Here is a 7,552-nt window from a genome sequence, read left to right as displayed (position 1 = left end):
TAGTAAATCGCCGTGATAGATCACACTGGCGTGAAGATGTAGAACCCTGTGTCCCCGTGCTAAATCCCTGCAACCTAACACATGTCAACTTGTTCTGTTGTACATATCTGTAGTATTAGACGCCTCGAATATTCCTCATGTCTCTTTCCTACACAACCTCTCTCAATACACTAGTGTGTACTTCCGTTTCCCACTACCCTCCAATCTATCCCTTTTTGTAACAGACACTTTGATTGGTAAAGTTTAAAACAACCCAGTGACTGGACGTAGTGCGCTGCGCAGAGTCCAAGAACAACCAAAGAAGAAGAAGAAGAAGAACTTTATTATACACGAGTGACGGATCTATTTCTCTTACATGATCCTTGAGAACAACAACATTTTTGTCACTCTGTTAAAGATAAGATCAAAGCGGATATATACAAATTGGATTGAGGTAATGTTCTATAATTTTATTGTTTATGACCGTATAGGAATAGGTTGGCATCTGTTTTACATGTTATTGGTTTTAGTCCCAAAATAACCTTCTGAAATGACAGCTGAATTTGAATCTCCACACGAGGGAGTTTAAGAGAGTCTCGATGTCTGAAATGTTTATGTAAATGAAAAACAATACAAAGTATATTCCATTTCAAACATTGCAGATTAATGAACGAATTTCTTCACACCATGGTAACGGAGTTGCCCATTCTCCATTTGAGACAGTGTTAGTAGCGACCGTTGTTAACCTCAATTTCTGAAATTATCATAGCAAGTTGATGGCGATGAGATATTCTTTTTCTTTGTATGCAACAAAATTTGTAGAGGTAGAGAACTCTTGTCCAGTTGTTATTATACGCCTTTAACTGGAGTTGCTGTTAAAAGCTTTATATAAAGAAGATAATTCAATTCCTTAGTATAAGTACGTGAACCTTTTCTTGAACCCTGAGCTAGGGAACTAGGGCTGATAGTTTCACCTCAGTTTATCCTGATTTGCTGACCCTGAAGTACCTTTTTTTCTAAAGAGTGCATGTACAAATCTTATCCTTTTGGTAGTTGTAAATACATTTACGTCACGCCGTCTTCCCTTTCAGTCTGCTATACCCTGCCATTGGCTCCCCATTATGACCTCTGAGGTTTACCATTAGTGACAACGGCCTTGATACTTGTCACAATTACTGATAAGAATGGTTAGGTTACTTTTAGTGGTAAAATTGGTAATAATAATGGTTAGATTAATGTTTCTGACCAAATTACTGATGTTGACTGGTAGTTAGATTCTGGTTTCCTGGTAAGGACTCTTGGTGACAAGGTTAGAGCTTAGTTAGGATCACCCTATGGCTTGCACAGGGAGTGTCACTTGTTGGTAGCACTGAAAATTCCTTATTGCCATAGAGAGCTGGGTGTAGGCAGCGCATGACATCAGTGTTGTTACTGCAAATTAGAATCAGTATTGTTGTCTCGTCTTGTTGTAAAGTTAAGAGTGATCAAATTAATGATGGAGAGAAATGTTCTATTGTTGACTGGGTGCTGAAATTTCTGAATCAAATGGGAATTCCTCGAGTTGGGCGATTCATGGAGTTGCATCCAATGTAACGTAAAGCAAGGCATTTTGGTTATTGTATCACTTACTTGTAGGGTTTGAGGTAAGGGAGCTTTACTCAAATTGATATTTAATGAGAAAGGCCATAAGAACATAACTAAAACTTGTGGCTGAACTTGCTCTGATGACTAAATCTATAAGATTTCCAGAATTGTTGGAATTAATAAATTACAGTCTTAAAATGCAGCTAAAAGAGCACATAGTGTCTGCCAGTGTTGCATAAACAGACTCCCTAAGGGAGTCGAGGACAGCAGCTTTGTATTGGCCTGGGGCTAATGACTTAAGTGCTGCAAGGGTTTGGGAACTGACAGTAATGTGTGGAGCTGAATCATTGTTATTTGTTCTGAGGAAAGGGGCTTCCTGGCCGAGGCGGTAAAGGCGTGCTTGGTTTGCCCGGAAGGACGTGGGTTCGAATCCCTGTCAGGAAATCGTAAAATTTAAGAAACGAGATTTCCACTTCCGAAAGTGCACATGGCCCTGAGGTTCACTCAGCCTACACCAAAAATGAGTACCAGGTTAATTCCTGGGGGTAAAGGCAGCCGGGCGTAGAGCTAACCACTCTACCCTATCAAGGGCCGAGGTTATGGATAGTGGAAGCCTTTACCTTCCACACCTCCAAGGGCCTTCATAGCCTGTACGGAGATGACTTTGCTTTGTTCGGAGGAAAATATCATGGCTGAAAATGGAATAAACACTTCCCTTGCCCCCAGATTGGGGAATGAGGTTATAAGAGCTCTGCCAGTATCTAAAAATAAAGAAGCAAGGGAGGCCAATTGATATCGTTGGGGAAATATTGAAACTGCTGTCCAAAGTAAGCATTAGAGAAATGACACATGCATCTTGTCCAGTGAATGATTGTCAACTGCAAGGCGTGTGAGGATTATAGAGCAATTAGTCTCACAAGTATAAACGGGATGTTAGGCAAAATTATAATGCTTTATTTTTACAAATTTTTGATTTCATATAAATTTACTTTTTGGAATCTTTAGATTGTTTACAACAAAGATAATTTTGCCTAGGCTATAACATGCAATGCCTGTTTTTCTTTATACAATATTAACTTAATCCAAACACCAAGGCACAACAGCACCGAAGGGTCTTGACCTACCAAGAGACCACTGCTGAGCCCGAGGGCCTGCAGATTACGAGGTGTCGTGTGGTGAGCACGACAAATCCTCTTGGTTGTTAATCTTGGCTTTTTAGACCAGGATCGTGAGGAATATAAGACCAGGTGTGAGGGCTCAGCCATTATAGCTTGGTAGTTTTCGGTCCCGTCACTGCAAGCACTGCAAGCGATTATATCCAACACGTGCTCCAGTAGTTCTGGCAAGCCGGGTATAGAGAAGTGCGGGAGTCATTACTATGCAAGATATTTCAGTAAATAAGTTGAATTTTCCTTGCCTTCACTTCCTAAACTCTGTTCATTTTGTATTGTGTACTTCAAGCATGTATCTTACGTGGCTTGATTATCCCTGCAATGGGCGTGTCGTGAGGGAATCTCTCACTCCTTTAATTCGTCACATCCCACTGCACAATGGTTTTTGCGAACGAGTCTCTCTTTCTGGGTATTCCAAGTTCATTGTTTTCCGTGTAAGTCTGCAACTGTTGCTTAGTGGTGAAGGTTCAGGTTCGTTATTTTCATTTGCGGTGCGTTGTTGTAATCCTTGCAGTTCAGTGAGATTTTCCCTCACCTTGCGCCTTGTTACATTACTATTTCTGGCATTATTAAGCAAGGTAGAATATCCTACATTTGTAATTAAAATATTGTAAAATACAATACTTCTTATGCAAATAAATACAGAAAGCTTTAAATCACCAATTAAATCTAAATATGACTATAAAGATGATTTTCTTCATTCATTTCATGGGAGAGAGGAAATCTCACCATGCGCCCGCTCCCGTTCCAACTCGCCATGCACCTGTTGCCGGGTTAATTTAATAGTTCAGCATTTGCAATCGCTTAAGTGCGGCCAGTATCCAGTATTCGGAAGATAGTGGGGTCGAACCCCACTGTTAGCAGCCCTGAAGATGGTTTTCCATGGTTTCCCATTTTCACACCATTTCCATTCCTAGCCCTTTACTGTCCCATCGTCACCATAAGACCTATCTGTGTCTGTGCGACGTAAAGCCAATAGCAAAAAAAAAAAAAAAAAAAAAAAAAAGAGTTCAGCGTGTGTACTGTGTTGTGCCTGGTTGTAAGTCAGGCTATGGTAGAGTAGTTGATGATATGACTTTTTTTCACCACCAAAGGATAGAAGTCAATTTTTAAAATGGGCCAGAGTTATTTCACGGGTGGATACTGAGTTAACGCGCAATAGCAGAATTTGTTGTGTTCATTTCTCTGATGATTTGATAGTAGAATCAGATAATTTTATACTGAATGGTGTCATGTGAGATGGAAATTATGTCCAGGAGCAGTGCCTCACTTTTTTCCTTATTTACCGAAATACCTTTCAAGTGAGATTAAGTCCCGTGGAACTCCCAACAGGAAAAATAACCTAGACACTATCAGGGAAAGGAGATAGAAGACGGGAGTGCAGCAGCGAATGGGGAATTAAAAGGTCAGTCTAATGTTGATCAAAATTTGGGTGCCTAGTTGTTCTCCTCTTAAAACAATAATCACCACCACTGCCTCATTTTAGTGTACTTATTGATGCCGAAAAGACTAATATCGCTCAAAATGGTACCTAAAAATGCTAATCGAACTTTTATTCAAGCTAGATCCAGTTGTTAATCATTCTTCTAAATTTATTGAGTGTTCGCCCGTGCCCAGTCTCTACATGAGAATAATCAAGGGAAATTTTCAGTTCTCACCGAAATAAAAGACTGTGGTTCAAACAGCAATGAAGTGTTTTAACACGTCCTTCAAAAAGTGTGTGTGACATTCTTTTCCAGGCCGAGAAAGTAATGGAAAACTGAACTCAAAATCAATGTGGGGCAAAATATTGTTGATTGTATAGATTCTGTAGAAAAAATTCAGTTGATCCTTCAGGAGCTGGCTGTTGCCTTCAACATGTTATGGATATAATCCCCAGAAGTGCCGGTTTTTCTTCAGAACGAAGGAAATCCAGCGAGATTTACAATCTTGAACATCCACCAAATCATCACGCAAGCTTTTGAAAGTCCAGTAACTGACAAATTGAGTTGGTAAGTAGAGTATTACCTTTAAATAGTTTTTGGTTGTTTGTTTTAATATGCTGGGAGTTATGTGCTATTGATCTGTATATGGCCGAGCTCGATAGCTGCAGTCGCTTAAGTGCGGCCAGTATCCAGTATTCGGGAGATAGTAGGTTCGAACCCCACTATCGGCAGCCCTGAAAATGGTTTTCCGTGGTTTCCCATTTACACACCAGGCAAATGCTGGGGCTGTACCTTAATTAAGGCCACGGCCACTTCCTTCCCACTCCTAGCCCTTCCCTGTCCCATCGTCGCCATAAGACCTATCTGTGTCGGTGCGACGTTAAGCAACTAGCAAAAAAAAAAATTAAAAAAAATTGATTTGTATATGTACTGTACACTCCAGTAACCTTTGCCTTTCGCAGCATGTGATGAAGGCCGTAGATCTTATTTCCATGTATGATTTTTTTCCCCTTGTACCTTGCTGTGGTATGTTAATTGTAATCTCTCATTGTTTTTTAAAAGACAGTTTACCGGTATATACTTATCAGTTACAGAACAATGTTTTCTATGGCTTCATTCCTAAGGCCAGCTGATCGGTACTGTGGAGCTTGCCCACTCTAGCGCTGCCTGACGGGGTATGCTTCAACTCAAGGAGTCCTCACACTTGTTCTTATATTTGTCATGCTAATCAAAGACGTGATTGGGTGTTGTTGACCTGTAATCCCTCTTAGAAAAGAAAAAAAAAAGTACTTAGTATCTGTGTCTTACCTTGTTACTTGTTATTTATTTTTTATTTATCGTATGGCATATACATGAACAGTACAGTAAATTACAGATTTATATCTACATTATTTACATAGGTAATCGCCTGTGGCATCGCCAGAAAAAATTCACTTGTTTCTCCATTGAAACGTCTCAGTGGGCATTCTTGTGTGATATGCTTCACAGTTTGCCTCTCAGCACCACAGTCGCAGAAGGATGATGACTTTTTCCTCCATTTATACAGCAGATCTGCACATACACCATGGTTGTTCAAAGCCAGGTACCTTCTGTGTAATGCATGGCATTTCTAAGGATTCTGCTTCAGCAAATTGTCTCCATTCATTAGACCATCTTTGTCAGGTTGAAATTACTGGCTATAAGGTTCCCCACTGTGCAGATGGGTGGACGTCTTGACTTAAGTCTGTTTATATGTAGGTAGAGGATATCCCCATGAATAGGCAGTCTTTGATTATTCTGGATCTTGTTGTATTCATTCATCAGAGCAATGCATCTACGGAGATGGGGTGGAGGAATATGGCTTAATACGGGCAACCATTGAATTGGAGTTGATCTGACCGTGCCCATGATCATTCTCATTGTTTCATTTAGCTTAACATCTATTCTCTTCACATGAGGACTGTTCATCCAAACGGGGGCACAATGCTCTGCAGTAGAGTAAACCAGACTTAGAGCTGAGCAGCGTAGAGTAGTTGCACTTGCATCCCAAGAAGGACCACACAGTTTTCGAATTATGTTGTTACGTGTCTGAATCTTGGCAGCGCTCTTTCTCAGAAGTTCTTGGAATGACAGTGTTCTGTCGAGTGTAACACCTAGATATCTGCGGTGTCTATTATGGCAGAGGACAGTGTTATCGAAGTATACTTTGAGGTCCCTTGAAGCCATTCGGTTGTTCAGATGAAAACAAGAAACTTCTTTTTTACTTATAATTGGTTGGAGTCTCCATCTTCAAAAGTATTTTCCTAAAACAGAGAGATCTTTTGTCAACGTTTCTTCTGTCTGCTCGAAACATAGGTCTTTGTTGGCAAGAGCCCAATCATCTGCATACCCAAATTTTGTGGAGGGTATATCTGAAATATATAAACTGAATAAGAATGGGGCAAGCACTGAACCTTGCGGGAGTCCATTGTTTAGTTTGCTGGGTTTACTGATTTCATCCCCCATGACTACACGAAATGTTCTGTCACTCAACATGTTATTTATAAGATGAGCCAGACTCTTATGTGGAATCACTTTAAGGAGTTTACTGATTACATCTTCTCTCCATACTGTGTCGTAAGCTGTCTTTAAGTCAATAAATGCTACTGAAGTCTTTAGTCTTTGCTGGAATCCTGCTTCAATGAAGGTAGTTAGTGACAAGACCTGGTCATCATAGCTTCTTTGTGGCCTGAATCCTGCTTGTTCAATAGGGATCATTACAAACACTTTTGTACCAATTCTATTCAAGATTAGCCTTTCAAGTAGTTTATAGCATACACTAAGCAATGCTATTGGTCTATAGCTCTCTGGTGCATCATTAGGCTTCCCTGGCTTTAAGATTGCAATTATTTTACTCATTTTAAATTAGCGAGGTAGATTACTTGTTCTAAGAATGTAGGTTAGAAACCTAGATAACCATAATTTTGTATTTGCTCCACAATTAATTAGAAACTCAGGATGAATCCCATCAAATCCTGGTGCTTTATCAGTTTTTATATCTTTTTTTTTTTTTTTGCTAGGGGCTTTACGTCGCACCGACACAGATAGGTCTTATGGCGACGATGGGATAGGAAAGGCTTAGGAGTTGGAAGGAAGCGGCCGTGGCCTTAATTAAGGTACAGCCCCAGCATTTGCCTGGTGTGAAAATGGGAAACCACGGAAAACCATTTTCAGGGCTGCCGATAGTGGGATTCGAACCTACTATCTCCCGGATGCAAGCTCACAGCCGCGCGCCTCAACGCGCACGGCCAACTCGCCCGGTTTTATATCTTTTAAGAGAGAGAATCCACAAGGGATAGCTGCCCTAGAACAAGGGGTACCGTTTGGTAACAGCATCAAATAGATAATAATTTTCACATATTTATCTTAGGATAA

At 40.3% G+C, this 7,552-nt stretch overlaps 1 protein-coding gene across 2 annotated transcripts in view; it reads left to right on the top strand.

The window, feature by feature from the left end:
- Positions 1–285: 285 nt before the first annotated feature.
- Positions 286–7,552, top strand: part of Polr2K (DNA-directed RNA polymerases I, II, and III subunit Rpb12) — a 39,640-nt gene continuing 32,373 nt past the window's right edge. Inside the window, exon 1 of one of the 2 annotated variants that reach the window (XM_067154985.2) lies at positions 286–433. The gene's annotated coding sequence lies outside the window, so the exon portion shown is untranslated. Of the gene's footprint in view, positions 434–4,519; positions 4,727–7,552 lie in introns of those variants that run through there. The other variant, XM_067154986.2, reaches the window with a different exon arrangement.

This window comes from Anabrus simplex, chromosome 10, assembly GCF_040414725.1.
Source record: "Anabrus simplex isolate iqAnaSimp1 chromosome 10, ASM4041472v1, whole genome shotgun sequence".
Lineage (NCBI taxonomy): Eukaryota > Metazoa > Arthropoda > Insecta > Orthoptera > Tettigoniidae > Anabrus > Anabrus simplex.
This window is presented reverse-complemented; position numbering and strand designations above follow the sequence as displayed.